General features: G+C 35.7%; 1 long non-coding RNA gene across 1 annotated transcript in view; it reads right to left on the reverse strand.

Moving 5' to 3' along the window:
* Positions 1-18,171, reverse strand: part of LOC123791476 (uncharacterized) — a 507,626-nt gene that overhangs the window by 69,771 nt on the left and 419,684 nt on the right. The window contains exons 14-15 of the long non-coding RNA XR_006779388.2: positions 5,571-5,626; positions 1,900-2,040 (exon numbers count right to left, since the gene is read on the reverse strand). This is a non-coding gene — a long non-coding RNA (uncharacterized LOC123791476). The remainder of the gene's footprint in view (positions 1-1,899; positions 2,041-5,570; positions 5,627-18,171) is intronic.

Below are 18,171 nucleotides of genomic sequence, written 5' to 3' on the forward strand. Positions count from 1 at the left end.
TTATATTTGACATCCTGACTGTCAATTCCCCTTACCCTAAAGAGAATGAATTCTAATAAAGGCATCTGTGGCTCAGAGAAAATATTATGGTGGCAGTGCTTTCATAATGGGATACAATATCCTGATTTTTCTTACTATTTAACTCCACCCTCTTCACACTCTCCCCCCGCCTTAAGTAAAGTAGTTTTAGATTCTAAAATTGTAAACTGAAATGCAAAGTGCATAATGCAAGCCATTCTTTTTCTGTGTAAGCCAAGATCACTTTGCAGCATACCCCTGCAGGGGACCTAACAGGGAATTTCCAAAAACATTAATGTATTCAGAAGAAATGTCAAAATAAAGAAAGCCTGTAAACATTGTCTGTGGGAAGCTTTTCTGTGGCCTTCCCGAATGCAAAACGAACTCTCATTTTCCCACAGAAGTAGGATCTGTTTCTGCCATCTAGTGACAATAAGGCCAATGGGTGTTTAGAAAAGAGAAACATTTTCTAAATAGGCTCAACAAATCAATCCAAAGCAACCAGTATTTTACATATTTATGCAAGCGTGTGCGCACGCGCACACACACGCGCGCACACACACACACACACAGACACACACACACACACACATTCTTTAGAAAGGAGTCTTTAACGGGTGGGTACTAGAGTATAAGCAGTATCCAGATGTCATCCTGGATGATCTCTGAAATAAGAAAAAAGGGTAATAGTAGTAATAGTACCCACAGAGTGCTCTTAAAGTTGTCAAATTACTTTCACATGTGTCATCCTCACCGGAGTCCAAAAGGCAGTTCAAGCACTGTTAGGAGTATAGGTTCTAGAGTCAGACTGTTTGAATTCAAGGCTTACTTGCTCCCATATTTGAAACCTTGCTAATGACCCAACTGAGTCTAGGATTCAGCTCTCCTGATTACTAAGTGACTCTTGTTCACTTATTATATCTTACATCCTTCTATATATTGAGTTTGGTTACAGAGCTGCATTAAGCAGGAAAGTGGAAAATCACTTTTATTTCAGAAGTTCTGATTATGGAACTTTACAGGAATATTAATATCTGTAAACAGATATATAAAACTATTTGATGGTAGAAATACCTTTGGATAAGGAAGGTGAAGTGGGAGAGTTATGGTCTGAATGGTAACTTACTATCTTTCGGGGATTTTCATTCCCCAGCTACCCGCTTAGAACTTGGGCTAGAAGACTTAAGGAAAAAGAAAATAAAAGCAGTAAGTACTTACTTATTTTTCTTCTGTTTTGTTCATTTCTCTCCTCAATTTTATCCGGTAAATAAAGCCAAACCTCTACCTTTAGCTCAAACTATTCTTTTCCACATCAGACAAAAAAGGGAAGAACGGCCTTTTGTAGGCGTATGTTCCGTCCACAGACACTGGAGAGAAGGCTGAATTTGGGGCATAGACACAAGCTTGTGGGGGAAGGAGGGTCTGTGGAATGCTTCTCTCTTAGTCTCTCTGCTTCTCATATTTACATATCCCTGCTTCCAAGACCTGGTTTTCCTGATTTTTATCCAACATCTGTGACTGCTCATTATCATATTCTTTACTGGTTTTCTCTTATCTCCCCAATCCTGGCATATTGGAATCCCAAAAATCCATTCTTTGGACCTCTTCTCTTTTCTATCTATTCTCACACCTACAGCAACTTGTCCAGCTTCATGGCTTAAATATTATCTATTCATATACCAATGACTCACAAATTTGTCTCTACAGCCTCTCTATAACCTCTACGAGCTCTCTTTCGTAAAGCACACATTCATTTAATTTCCCTGAACTCTAGATTTACATATCTAAATATTCTATCAAGGGCCCCATCTGAAAAAATAACTGGTATCTCAAAATGAATATGTTCAGATCATGCCTCTGAAAGTTATACCCCTAACCCACCTTTTTTAAATGGCAACTCCATCCCTCCAGTTGACTGTAGTATTGAGGTTATTTTGATGACATGATTTGAGCACTGGAGGTAGCTGAGCCTGAAACTACCACTGGGCTTCCTGGTCACAGCAGCCAATATCTTCTTGTCATCTGTCATGAAAAAATAGTCTTGACTGTTGTCCCTCCATATGCCTAGCCAACATCCCTTAATCATTTTGATCCCAGACTGGAAGTTTTATCCTACGGAAAACCTTTTCCAACCTTGAAACACTGATTTGGGCACCATTTTGTGACACCAGACCATCACATAACTGTATACTAACATTGTGTTATAATGCAATTTTGTCTAATTACTATTCAGTTGCAAAACCTGAGGGCAGAGATTGCAATGTGTGTTCGTCATGAGCTCTCTTTCGTAAAGCACATATTCATTTAATTCTTGAATTATTATGAATTCTATCCCAAATTAAATTTTCTAATCTATGTGTTAATTTAAATGTCCTAGATCACAAATAACAAAATATTCCACTCAAATGTCTTAAACAATAAAAAATTTATCATCTTACATAACAAGAAGTTTCTAATAATACAATTCCAGGATCAGTATAATCAGAGGTTTAATCATGTCATGAAAGATCTCAGTTTGTCAAACTTGTCCTCAAAATGATAACCTCAGGATCACAAAGTGCCTGCAATAACTCCATGCATCATGTGCAAACATGACAACATTTAGAGGGAAAAGATATTATCTCTTTCTTGAGTCTCTTTAAGCCAGAGAGAGTGGGGGAACCTTTGCCAGAGTGCTTCCTAGACTCTCTGTCATATATCAATGGCCATAATTGGCCATTCCTAAACCAATCTCTGGTAAGAGAGAATGGAAACACTTTGATTGTCCTGGAGTGATCATTCAAAGTGGACTGTTTATCAACCACCATATCACAACTTTGTAAGTTTGAATTGCCCCAATCTGTCTAAATGTGTCACAGCAAAATACCTTTCCCAAATATGTAACTAGAAGTTAAATTACTGAACACATCCATCCCAACTCTCAATGACTTAAATGGATTTATACAAACAAGCACCTCAATTTATTGATGTGGCAGTTCTTCTATTCCATTGTTCCATTGTCTTAAATGTGAATGAATGATATACATGAACTACTCCAATTTATAGAAAGCATAACTACCAGCATTTTTCTGGCATGTGTTTCTACCTATAAAATTTCCTGTGTGGGACTTTCACACCAGAGTGAGTGCATGTGTCATTTCCCTACTATCTTTTCAGATCTCCCTCGGTAGTTTCTGTCTTGGAACAGAAGTAGAGAGTTGGGAGATAGAGCAATGATACTTTGTTTACCTTGGAAGCTAACATCTGTGAGGTAGAAGATGATGAAAAGGGGGCTCAACTAGAAGAGGATTATAATATATTTAAGTAAATGTAAAATAAAATAGAAAATCAAATAGGACTCAGTCAATACGTATAGATTAGAGTTAAGTGAGACAAATCTTTAGTTTTACTCCCATTGTGGAATAAACGTAATAAACTCAAACACCTAAGAGTCCAAAGGATACAAACTCTTCATCAACATTACTCCAGGATCTCAAAGAGCAAAGCTAATCAAATTTGGGGGAGTGGGAGTTCCTATTGCCAATAACAGATTCCTTCCTTTTATCTTAATGCTCTCTCTCCCCTACTTCAAGTCCACTTAGAATATTTTCACAAGGATCTACCAAGTAGGCAGCTAGCAGTCTCTGAACACACACTATGTACAAAACACTGGGTTACACACATTATTTCATTTAATTCAAAGAACCATGTGCTGGAACATATGTGTATTTTCATTTTACTAACAGAAACCGTGGCCCAGAGAGTTGCAGTAATTTGTACAGTATTACCAAGTAAGATATGAACCTCAATCGACCTTACAGCAAAGTCCACTGGGTAAAAGTTTAAATTTTATAGAAGTAAAACTTTCCTGCATCTCACGGATAATAGTAAAATTTTGTGTCTTCTGCCTACAAAAATTCTGACAACGCTGGTACATAAGATCAAGGTATTACACAAACAACTGATGTTTGCGCTGTAACTGGTCTCGGGTACAACAGTTTATGCTGTGATAATAAACACCAACAGAACGTTTATTATTGTTCACTTGGAAAAATGCACACTACTTTGGCTCACATGTCACTGTCCAGTCTTATCTCATGCCTTACTTTAAAAGCTTAGGAAAATTGCGGTCTTCTTGCATTTCCAGAAAAAGCAGGGACCCAGAGGTGTTGGTGATCGTTAGTGATGCCTATGAAATAACCACTTGGACATCCACACTCTTTGTTTCTTTGGAGGTGGATTCACAGAGGAGAGGAGCAACCTCTGCCTACTGACAGGAGCAGCAGAAGGTACTTGGCTACCTTTGCCTAGCTAGTTCTACCTTCCTCTACCGCATATTACATCTGGGAGCACTGCAGATAAATAAGGTCTGGAATGGGTCTTTGTACAGTTATACCCCAAAGAAATCTGGCATCAAAAGCTAAACGTAGAAATCCCTAGAAAAAACAGAAATCCTTAAACTAAAAGAAAATAATTTTAATTATAATAAAAGAACCTCCTAAATAATAGAGGCAGATATATTATTTATTTTTTTCTCCTCAATTTTTTGTCAAAAAACTTTATATACTTTATCATTTTCAAAATTACAAAAGAAATGTGTACTTGCTGTATCATGCTAAATAATACAGAGGCATTAAAATGTTATTAGCTCACATTCTTTCCCCAGCTATGTTGCCCCTGAGTTAAATGTTAAAATTTTAGTGTGCATTCTTTGAGGTATGACGCTATGCTCATACCAATATTGAGAGTTCTTTTTCTTTTAAAAGAAATTGGCCCATACAAGACGCTTTTTTCTACAACTGCCCTTTTATAGATCAAGAACTGTTTTACATTTACGTATCATGTCAGGAGTATTACTTTAACTCCTTTATATTAATGGCTGTAAAATATTCTTTATTATAATTGTATCTTAACTTACATAGCCATTCACCTATGTTTAGACATTCAGATTAATTCCAGGTTTTTACAACTATAAACAAGGATAAAACAAACCCTGTTGTATATGTGTTTTACATATTATCATCTTTATTTGTGTACAAGAGATTCCTAAAAATGAATAGGCTAGGTCACAATAGATAGTGACACGTTATTTTCTAAATGTTTACTATGATCAGATATATCGTTTATTATCTAGCTATGACTCTCTCAGAAGCACAGAGAATGGATAGATGTATAAATGGGTTTCACCTGCATCCCTATAAAATTGATGACACCTAAAGACCTGCTTGTAACTTTTGGTTTTTACTCATAACACGTAAATAAAAATTACCTCAAGAAATAATGTAAAGGGGAAAAAAGAGAATAGCTGATAAAAAGATAAAGAGCAAGTGAATTTAAAAATATTCTACTTCATTAACTAGAATATACATGAGTTCTCCACTGCTTCCTCCTTCCTTGACCAACAAAATATATTTCAAAGATCTCTACCTCATGACAAGGGACATTTCCCAAAGAGGAAATTCATTATTCCTTCATAGGCTGCTACACATACAAAGGATACCGATGGTGCTGTTTTTAGTTCACCTGTCTACATGAATCCTACTACCTTAGAAGATGAAGTAAAAGATCCTTACCATTTCAGTAGCTTAGTTTGGGTAATTTGCCTCCAGTTGGCTTTTCCTCATGTGGCCTAAAAGGATGTAACAAATGAATGAAACAAATTCCACATTTATAAATTGCTAAAGCATTGCATTTTCTAACCAAACATGTAATTAAGCATCAGTAAAATTACCCTTAACTTGTAAAATTGAACAAGGAGAAAGTCAAAGTCAGAATTGTATACCAAAAGGGAACGGTGTGCATAATATGTTGACAAAAAGGACAGATCTTGCTAAGAACACTTTAAAGTTCAAACCAAAAGGCATCACCAGAAGAAAGAGGTGGGTTTTTTCCCTTTACTTTCATGTGTCATCATCACCAATGGGCACAGTTGATGAGATCACTACAGTAAGGAGAGTATGTCAGTAAATTTCACCATGTGTGGCCAGTAAGCTCTGCTCTGTTACATGATCAGAGTTTTGTCCTAACCCTAAGTGTATCTTACAATGTTCTCTGGGCTCTGAAGATGCTTAAGTACTATGAAGAGAGAGAATGATTTCAAGTCCATCACTCAAAGCAGAGAAATGACATAATGATATAAAAATCATACCCTACTAATGAAAATGAAGTAGCAGTATTGTTTTAATCTGGTAAAGAATAGTATATTAAACATGACAAAATCCTGGTTTAAATGGTTTAAAGCTAAAGCACAACATTCTAAAGTTTGATCCTTTTTACATAGCATGGTAAGTTAAAATCTAGCCAAACATATTTCCTTCAACATAATTATGAAGACACATAATATATATACCATTCCAAGTCTTAAGTAGGGTTTCACAGAAATGGATTCTAACAAGAGGCACAAGTGATGCATGAAGGAAGAATTCCCAGGAGAACATTATAAGGGAGTCAAGACGTAGGGCATTGAAAGGAGAAGCAGTTAAGCAAGGGTGAGATTTCCTGCAAGGTCTTTCAGGGAGTAGCTTCAGAAGGATCCTGACAGAGAATTCTGAGTGGAAGTTCATTTCAAAGTTGTCGTCCTCTCTGCAGGTAAAAAAAGCTGAGATTTTATGGGCCAGTTAATCACTGGTTTGTCTGCTCGTAGAGTAAGTGGCTTCAGTAATTTGAGGGCAGTTCTCTAAAAAAAATTTCATGTGTATCTGCTAGATACAAAAGCGCACAGAAGTGGGAAAAATGGTGTACAGAGATTGGAGATGGGATCTGTAGGGTTCTGGGAGTGTTGGCAGTGTTTGCCTATCTCAGTTTTTGTTAACACCATACAGAAAATGCCAAAACCATGCACTACTTGAATCAGCCGATCTAGTTAGGTTATGCTATAGTTTCAAACAATCCCAAAATCTCAGTGGTTTACAGTAAGATTGTTTTTGCTTATGACATATGCCAATTGTAGGCCAGCAGGGGGCTCTGAGCATTGAACTGACTCAAGGATCCAGGGTCATATAGGAAGGACATCTTAAATGTTGTCAGCCACTATACCAGGGAATAAGATAATTCCAGAAGATTCTATACTGTCAAGGGAATATTTTGGTCAAGAACTGACCCACATTACTTTTGCTCAGAATTTACTGGGCTTAACCAGTTCCATGTCTCCCTCCTCACAACCACAACAGGGATTGGGGGTGATATACCCTTAGATGCCTGAAAGGTAAAAAGCTGGAAATATCTGGCACATTAACAACCACCACATTACTCAATGCATTCAATATCCAAGCGATCACTTTTAAAAAAGGTAAGGCTATAAATAAGTAAAATTCTAAAACTTGAAACCATAAAGTAAAAAAACCTACAAATGTGGGGCGCCTGGGTAGCGTAGTCGTTAAGCGTCTGCCTTCGGCTCAGGGCGTGATCCCGGCGTTCCGGGATCGAGTCCCACATCAGGCTCCTCCGCTGGGAGCCTGCTTCTTCCTCTCCCACTCCCCCTGCTGTGTTCCCTCTCTCGCTGGCTATCTCTCTGTCACATAAATAAATAAAATCTTAAAAAAAAAAAAAAAAAAAACCTACAAATGGCTCAAAAAGACCAAATAATGTCTATATTATAATAAGTTAAGCAGAATTCTGTTCATTTAAATGACAGATTGGAAAGAAATAGATTGGAAATCATATTTAAATGCATTATAGAATTTTAGATAATAAAAATGTAAATGACTGGGGGAAAAACCTATAATAAGAAAAGAGAGGAACAAGAAGAAAGGGTATATATTGCTCAGGGATAAAAACAAAATTTCCAAATCCTAAAGGAAAGATAGACCAAGAAGATGGACAATAGCAGAAAAAACTTAGCCTCTGCATGGATGAAAGTTCAGCCAAATATACAACAGGGTATTATTAATCATATACATACACACGTCTCCTAAAAGATGGAAATATGATACTAAATTTATTTCCAAAATGGCACTATTCTTTCCTTCTTCAATTCTACAAGTTTTCATTCCAAACAGATAAAACAGTGGAGCAAAGAAAGAATTACTAATTAAGGCCAGTTTTTAGAACAGCTGTGATTACGCCTCTTAGTGCTCAAGAAAGGCCTGCCAATAACCAGGCCCTTGAAGTAAAATGGTATTTTAAACCAAACTGTGGCCAGCTTGGAAAGCTATAATTCAACATAAGTTATATAGTACAAAAGAATCTAAGAACAAATATTAGAGACTGGATTTCCGAGGCAATAATTGAAGAAAATGGTACCATGCTGAAAAGAGGAAAATGTATTTTTTTAAAGGTTAAGCAGGTTTATTTATTGCAGGCCTTTCACAAGCATTAACAAGATAATTTTCACCACCAATGCCCAATAAATGGGCATAATATGCAGCAATTCCCAACCAAGTTTTCCCTACTGGTCTTTATTGCTTAACCATTGGAAAATGGATTATTTTATGGAAGGGTCACATATGGAGGATATATTATTTACTAGCCAAGATGAGTATATTATAGCAAGAGTAGGCTAGAAAATTTAAGTATATTTAGAAATCAAAGGTTTGTCAATCAATCAACTGATTGTCAGTTAATTGCCAAACTCATTCAGAATCTGCTGTCAGGTAATAAAATCTTAAACTTATAGTGCATAATACCAGTCAAAATATCAATACAGAGTAAAAGAAATATTTAGGGAGGATTATTAAGAATACACAGTTCATTGATTCTAGAATCTAGATCAATGGTTATGAGTTTGTTTGAAAGAAGGCTAACATGATAGGAGAAAAAAAATGGTCTTTTATCCCCATTTCAAATAATATATACCTTCACGGAGTCTCATGGGAAAAAATGTATTCTTATATTATTTACTCAAGTAATATCAGCCAGAATATTAGCACTGATGTTTTGCCTCTAAAATATTTATCATGGAATTTTTTATATAACTCATTAATTTCTCATTTCTGGCATTGTATAGTGTTTTAGAGTTCATTCCTTGATTCAGCAAACATTTATTAACCACATTTATTAGCCAGTATGCCCCTATGTATTAATTTATCCTGTTCTGGAAACATCCCTTTGAGGTTAGTATCATTATCCCTCTTTACAAAGGCAAAGTTATTTACCTATATTGAAATAGTAAGTTAATTTTAGAGTTTGGGAGAGGAATAACTTCCATACAAAGCAACAAGTACTAGGGGCCTATTATATGCAGGCATTCCACTAACAGGGCTTCGGGTTATGGAGATGAGTGAGAAGTGGTCTCTGCCCTCCCCTACCTGGGCCTTTTTTACTCCTATCTGTAGGACTTCCTTGCTGAAGCTGGTGAGAGATAAGAAACCTTGTACTTGGAAGTAACAATGTCTTCAGTTTCTGGGAAGGATCAGGGGAATGAGCTAAACTGAAGTTGTATTATAAAGGGGCTTAAATTGAAGCCTGGGAACCATTTATATACCTGATATTGCTCAATACTTCTACAGATATTCTGACACCTCTCCTTGCACCAGCAGAACTACCAAAGGGTAGCATGACTGGATCACATAGGATAGCTACCCCTCTCCCATTAAAATGCTTTTTATTGCAATCATACCTCAGCAAGGTAGCATCTCTGATATTTAGGGACATTACACAAAAGAGACCTATGAAATCCCTCACTCTATGTTAAATATATTTTCAATTTTTCATTCTTACAATGTATATAAAATTTTGTTTCATAATCTTGGTTTCATGAATAGTTAATATGCTTCTTCAAAGCAACTCATTTCCTTCCACCTTAGAGATAGTAATCACATTTCCCTTTTCTGATTGGTTTCTAGAAAGCTTAGAGTCATATTTGTGATCTACCTCTAGCAAGTGTATAGAACTTGAGGGCAAATATTTTATGTACCAGCCTCACTCCTGGATGGGTTTTATTTTTTTATTCTTATTTTTCCCTTTCCCTTGGCTTGTTTACACATTTAAAATTCATTTCATCTTGCGTGCATGTTTATAAGTTCTGATAAATTATTTTTGTTACAACTCAGAGTACTGGTAAATAAATAACTAAAAACTAAACACTCTGGAATTTATTTCCAAGGGCAGATATTTCAAAACTCATAGGACTTATTTTTCAAAAGGTAGGAAACAGCAGTAGCAATACAACCTTTCAATAAGCTCTTAGAAATAGGATAATTTTGAGTAATGTTCTGGTGAAATAATAAAGACATAATTCAGAGTTACAGAGATACAAATTACAGGTATAACTGAAAAACAGCCCAGTTAGCATTCACGGGTTCACAAAGACACAAGCTAAGATGCTGGTAGAACCAGTTTTTAGTCTCCCTTGCTCCCATGCTGGAGAACATGACTATTAGTGGTGTATTAAACAAGCACATTGGAAAATTTTAATAGGAGAGTGTATCCATATTTGTATAAAGTACCAATGGAGGAAACAGAGTCTAATGACTATAGATTTATTTCTAAGGTGAGCCTTAACCTGAAAGATCCCCTGAGCATATTTATTCCAAATCTTTTGAAATGAAACTAGAGTTCAATAATAACAGCAGTACATAAAGTTCATGTCTTTGAACTTAACTCTAAGTTCATGAAGGATCATGTTCCCCATGTATAGATATTCAAGAAGACTGTCAATAGTTAAGCCCATTGACTTCCAATTTCTGATGAATGGGTATGCTGCCACCACCTACTAAATGGGTTGCAGAAACTCCTCCCATGGCAGAATCATGGAAATAAAGACACCACGAGGGCAGAAGGAGAGTCAGGCATGCTTATCTTTCCCTGTTCATTCCCACTCTAGGATCTAGAGGGTCCAATTATAAATAGTCTCTGAATTTCAAATTCTCACTTGCAAATGAGATAAATTAACATTAACACACCAAAAATAATACTGTGTAACTAAACACATGGATAATTTACCAATTTTGTGATCTAACACATTGGCATGATGTTTAGCTAGTGTAAAATATGAGGGAAATAAACTAGACAATTACCCAGGAATGGTTAATATTGTCACAAAAATATTTCCCACTTTTATAACTTTTCAATTCATAGTTTTAATTTGATAAATAACCATGTTTGGGAATTAACACAGCATCTAATTCAGGTACTGAGGTTCCAGGAGAAAGGTAAGAGAACTGTGCTTATAACCCTCCCACAGCAGGAGGATAAGCAGGTGGCCTGGGCACCTGGGCAGAGAGTGATGAAGTGTCTTTGGTTTGAAGTCCAATTGCCTGGTCTGAAATCCTTCTTCTGAAATTTAATCACAAGTTATATAATTCCTGAACTTCAATTTAATTATAAGTAAAATGTAGATAGTAAGAATGCTGAGGAAGAGATTTATTGAAAGGATTAAATGAGATGATATTACATAACAAACAGCTACTGAATAAGCACTTGGTAATTACTAAATAAAAATGCTTTGTATATTGTGTTTTTGAGAAATTTTAACCTTAATACTTCAGTTATTTTTTGCCTGTGGCAGCTTTACTTAAATTAACGGATATAAAGTATACCTAAAGTTAGCACAGTTTATAAAAGAGCTTTATCTCAGATCCTAGATTTAAAATAAGAGGAGACTGAAGATCATTAATTCAACAAATATTTTTAAGCAAACAGAATTATGTTCACAGTTCAATTTTGAAGTTCAGAAGAACACACGCAAAAAAGATTGATAGCAAATAAATGTCTGACATCTTTTATAACTAATCTTTATTGAAAATTGTATCATTCAATCCATAAAAGGGGTTTTAGAAAACCACTTTCTCAAGTTAAACCTGATCAGATGGGAGGTTTTACTTACATTAATAAATCGAATGAACGGTTTTAATTAAAAACTCATGCTATTTTCAAAATAATGCTGAAGAGTAGATTTGTGATCAATTGTAACTGCCAGATGGGAGATTTTCATAAGCTGTTTTTAATATTTCACTTTCATGAACACATCACTTAAATATGCTGCCTACCAATCGCAAATACAAATGCTATTCAATCACAGTATTAAAATAATGCAATAACTTAAGTACTTTTCTATAATTTTTGTTTATAGGCTTTAAATACAAGGCATGAAATTCAATAATTGAATTAGCAAAGCTTTTCATCAAATTACTTTAAGTAAATTTTCACAGCAAGCACATCGGTGAGAAATTACGACACACCTGGTCAGTAAGTTACAGTTGTGCCGAGATGATAATTCGACAAGTGTCACTGATGACTGCAATGAGAAAAAATAACGTATATGTGCATTTTCCATAAGATTTTTATTTATATTAAGTTTTATGCAATTAAGTTACATTGATATTTATAACTGAATGTGTTGAGTTTGTATAAAAGACAAGGGGGAAAGCATGGCTTATTTGCAACATTTTACATTTGTCTAAAAATGATATTTTGCATTTGCCAAAGCATTTTGACATTCATCATTTTATCTGATTCTTGAAATATCCCAGTGACATAAGGAAACTATTACTTACCTTGCTTACCAAGCAAGAAAACTGAGAAATACAGAGATGTAAGGGATTGCTAAAGACACACTAATTTTAGAACCCAGGTCTGGAGCCTTCCATGACAGTGTTCTCATTCACTACTCACCCCACAACTAGGCAGAGGTGAAGGGGCTAAATGTAACTGGTTTTCCCCCAGCTAAATGTAAAAAGCATTAGAACCCATACAGAAAAGAATGAGAAGAACTCATTTTTTACTTACTCTTGAAACCATAAATATAGCTATTTTTTGCTTCTTTCCTCATCGGGAGAAAAAATAAGCAGAAAGAGCAAAAGCAATCAACAAAATATCCATAGTGGAGTTCTTTATAGATCAACAGCATCCAACACCAGATTAAGAATTAGATACCTTGGGGCGCCTGGGTGGATCGGGCGGTGAAGTGTCTGACTCTCGGTTTCAGCTCAGGTCATGATCTCATGGGTCTTGAGACTGAGCCCCACATTGGGCTCCACACTCAGCAGGGAGTTTGTTTGAAATTCTTTCCCCTGGCCCCTCCCTGCACTCACACTCGCTCTCTAATTCTCTCTCTCTCAAATAAATAAATCTTAAAAAAAAAAAAAAGAATTAGACACCTTGCTCATCTCTAGATCAGAATGGGGCTACATTTTCTCTTTTTAATTTTGACTTCATTATTACATGTGGTCTCACTATTTTGAAGAGAGTTGTTTCAAATTTCCTTGTCAAACTAAAAGAGGGGGTGGATAGAGGATTTGCAGAATGAGCTATACTAGAAATTTTAGAATTTAGCAGTTATAATGCTAGAGAACCAAAGGGAGATCAGAGTATAATATACAATCACAACTATGAAAAAAGTCATTCAGAGGTGGGAACACCTTCAAAAACACAAGCATGTGTCTAGGAGGAGGGTCTGAATCTGCAAGATCAGATCAAGAGCAAAACAAACAGAATATGATGTCCTTTCTATATGTTAATGCCAAGAAAAAATAAGATATCCCTGAAAGCAACCCCCAGGAAGGCCAGATAGAGTAAATGCAGAGTTTTAAGCAGCACCAATAAGAGTTTCAACCAAAATGAAAAAGTTTAAACCCCAAATGCCATTTTAATATTTCCCAGGCAAAATGCTAGACACTATTCTGGTCACTTTCATACATGTTATCTTTACAATATTCTTTGTAATAGCATGTATGTTTCATACATGTTATATTTGTAATATTCTCATGAGGTACATGATGATATTCCCATTTTACAGAATGCAGAAACTAAGATCAAATTACTTGAAGTATTTTTCCCAATTGATAAAAGGTATGTGTACGCAGGACAAATCTCAGATTTTTGGAAATCAGTGCATTAGCACTGAACTCCTGGATGTATACCACAGTAGGACAGATTTTAATATGAGACACAAAAGACCATTCTGCAAATACTACAAACTGTTTTTTTTTTTTTTTAAACATGGATGCTACCAGTGCCAACACTACAGTGCCACAGAACATGAGGAAGGCATCTTGCTGGTTCTCTCTGAAGTGACAGCTATGGCTTCCTCTCCCATTTGATTCATGTCAAAAATAACCCACCTTCATAGGCACATAAAAGGATACTCAACATCATTAACCAAAAATGAAATGAAAATCAAAACAATGAGGTATCACATCACACCTGTCAGAATAGCTGTTATCAGAAAGACAAGAAATAACAAGTGTTGGTGAGGATGTGTAGAAAATGATATCCTTGTGCACTGCTGGTAGGAATGCAAATTGGTACAGCCGCTATGGAAAGCAGAATGAGGATTCCTCAAAAAATTTAAAAAGAACGAACATATGATGCAGCAATTCACTTTCAGACATTTATCCAAAGAAAACAGAAACACTAATTCAATAAGACACATGCACTCCTCTGTTCATTATTTACAATAGCCAAGACATGGAAGCAACCTAAATACCCATCCATAGATTAATGGATAAAGATGACGTGGTGTATATATGCACTACAATATTACTGAGCCATAAAATATAAAATCTTGCCATTCATAACAACATGCATGGACCGAGAGAAATAAGACAAAGAAAGACAATTACTGTATGACTTCACTTATATGTGGAATCTAGAAAAAACAAAACAAACCAACAAAGCAGAAACAAACTCATAGATACAAAGAACAAACTGATAATTGATGGCCTGGACGACAAAACAGGTAAAGAGGATTAAAAGGTACAATTTCCCAGCTATAAAACAAGTAATACAATGGGAATTAATGTACAGCATAGGGAATATAGTCAATACTATTGTAACTTTGTATGGTGATAGATAGTAATCAGACTTACTGTAGTGACCATGTTGTAATGTATATAAATATTGAATCACTATGTTGTACACCTGAAACTAATACAATATGGCATGTCAATTATGCTTCAATTAAAAGTATAAAAATCAAAATGAATAAATAAATAAGTTAATTAACTAATTAACTCACTTTGACTTCCTGACCTTCATTCTGATTCAAAAAGGCAATTTGGTTACCATCCGTCTACTGACTCAGAACTGCTATAATACCATTTGTTAGTCAAGTCTTTGCAAAGCTTTCTCACAGTAAATATACTTGGGATTTTCATGCATGTAATGATGAAAATGCTTTTAATTGTGATTATTTCAATTAATAGTTTGACCCCAGATTTGACAATTGTTTTGTGGGCCATTGTGGTATCAAGATTCTGTTGAGAGAGAAATTAAGGAGAACATTATTAATTGGATCAGTGCTTTTTCCCAGCTGTCCTTGATGAACAGTGACAGAGGGACAAGAAGAATAACACCCGTGGTGAAAGTCATTACGTTGCCTTTTCATTGGGACAAAAGTTAGGAATGAAATAAAGACTGCACTGACTGAAAAGTCTTTGGCTCAGGTGCAGCTTATATAAAGTTTGCTATACTGCATTGCAAGGGTTATGAGTCCAGGCAAGGAAATGTAGTAGTCTTGTTTGGAAACCCAGATTCTGTGAGTCTGGAGGGCTGACTCAGTAATCGTATCAGAAGACTGTCATTCGAACACCCTAGCCAAGGCTGATTTCTTTGGTATCCAGAGTATAATTGATTTTCAGGTTAACTACTCTTTCCTTGAGAAAATAAGCAATAAGATGGCGATGTTACAGGAACATTTATTTACTTTTAAAAATATGCAAAATTTGATGTGGAGGGCTTCAGAGAAGCATCCAGTTAAAATGAGTCATGACTGCATTATCTGAATAAATAAGAGGTCAAATTTATTCAGTACAGAATATTCACATACAGTAAAAGCTTGACATAACATGGTTATCATATGTGACAAAGGTTGCTGGGTATCACAAAAATCCCTTTACTTCACTTCTTGGCACACAGGTAGACTCTATTTCCAAGTCTTCCTTGCAGTTAGGTGGGGTCATGTGATGTCTCCCAAATAAGGGACAAATTCCCCATCCATCCCTCCATGCTCTCATTCTCTTCCCTCACCTCACAGCCAGACACAGAATTTCCAGTGGAGGGATCTGAGGTCCTGAGGATCCTAGGAATGGCAGAGCCACTAGGTGAAAGGATCCCAGGTCCCCTCAACCCACATTGCACTGAGACAGGAGCAAGAAATAAAGCTCTTAGTGATTTAAACCACTGTAATTTGGAGTATGTTTGTTTTGCATATAACAAGCCCTGACCTAACAAATAAATTACTTCTATCACGTGACATGTGTTAGCTTCCTGTGCTCCTAACCTTACTACTTCCTCTACCTCTTATGTTTGAGGAAACAAACCTTGTGTGCCTTCTCAGATTCTCTTGTCCACCTTTTTCTTTCTCTCCTCTGATTAGGTCCCCATTCATTCCTCCATTGTTGGACTTGGATAAAATAACATTCCATAGTACAAGGGATATCTCTTCCTGAACGGCACTGAGGGGTCAGATGTTACAACCCAATAGTATAAAGGTAGAAGCTCTCCATAGAATTTGACCAGTTAGGAGATTTGAGATAAGAGGGAGGAGCTGCAGAGACAAATTGCTCCTTTCCTTCTCTTAGGTGTGATTTATTCTTACCACATTTCCAGAGAAGTTCTATATATTGAGTGGACATACCTCCTAAGCAACCTTCAGTATCTTCTAGTGACTCATCATGCAATGGTGACCAGTGCTGTAAAACGATGCATTAAACTGCTTTGCAGCTCTTCTTGCCCCACTTCTGTTTTCCCTTCTTATTTCGGTGGGCTTGCATCTTCCAAATAAATTAATAGCATCTTATCCTTACCTCAGGCTCTGTTTTTTAAAGGATTGAGCTAAATCAACTTATTTGCACAATTAGTTTTCAAACACCTAGGACCCATGTTCTTTTAATCCCCACTCTGTCAAATCCTTGCCCAAGATCCTATAGTCAAAGTTTTAGGAAAAAGTAACTGCAATCTGAGGCTACAATAGTACAAAGCTTTAAATACAGGAACACTGAATTTCTGACATTCAATTTTTTATAAAACATTCACGGAGAATCGTAATAGTAATCATCAGGAGCAGTGCAAAGAAACTTAGTAGATTATCAGTTAATGAACGAACAATCACAGAGATATGTACGTTATAATACAGGTAAATTAAATGTGTTAGCTATTATGGGTGGCAAGCAGGGTAAATTATTATAGGCATGTTTCTCATATCTCTTAAATCCTATCTTATAAATAACTAAATGGAAATCCAAGGTAGATGTTTTACAGCAAATATCATAATTATATATCTGGGCTCCATGTGCTCTTTAATTACTATTCTTATTGGTCTCCTTCTCTTCTATTTACTTTTACTCAGCATACCGTCCACATCTGAGTAGACAAACCCTTTGAAGTCCAAACACTTAGGATTATTTCTGCTCTAGGGAAGTTTTAAAATGAGTCATCTTTTCTTAGAATATATGTGAACACAGGAAAAATGAAAAGAGCCCAGAATTAGGTATTAGTGGTATAATTTCATTATGTTGCTTAAATTCCCTAAAGACCAGAAATAACTATAATCAAAATTTAAATGAAACATATTTCTACTAGCTATGTGAGATTCACAAGGAGTATTTTCTCTTCCACCAATTCAGATGGCCATTAGCTTGTAACATATAAAAGTGGAAAGAAAATAATAAATCTGTTTCAGCAGGTGATCTCCCAGGCATTTTACATGTTTTCTCTTTTAATATTACCACTGTCCCAAAAGGTAGGAGTTATTATCCCCATTTTCTAAAGAGAAAACAGAAGCTGAGAAGTTTGAAAACTTTGCACAAATCACTTAGCCAGTCAGTTGTTGAGACACAACTGAAACTCAGATTTGATATCCAAGTCCACCTAGAAGATTAAAAAGTATATTAAGATTCCCAGGCTAAAGTACTTTAGAAGAAGCCAAAGTATATATGTTATTTCACTAAGCTGTCCTCTTATTAAAAAAATAGGGTACCATAAAGAATACAGAAATAATAATTTACTAAGTTATCCTCCTCTTATATGAAAAAATTAATTCAACTTTTGAAAGCAACCCTTAACTAGGGCATAGTTTTCTCAGTAAAAAATTCTGGCATACTTAATAAAGTAACAGATGCTAGCTCAATGAACACAAAATATAAGAGCATTCTTCTTTCACTGGGCATTTGGCAACTCGTGAGGGAAATCAGGCAGCTGGGTCATAGCATAGTAAATTATTTAAAAGTCAAATATGCTCACCTCACACCATATGCTGAAATAAATTCCAGATGTATTAAAAAGTTAATATTTTTT

The sequence above is a fragment of the Ursus americanus genome, chromosome 5, assembly GCF_024610735.1.
Source record: "Ursus americanus isolate L20-20 chromosome 5, mUrsAme1.1.p, whole genome shotgun sequence".
In the NCBI taxonomy this organism is placed as follows: Eukaryota; Metazoa; Chordata; class Mammalia; order Carnivora; family Ursidae; genus Ursus; species Ursus americanus.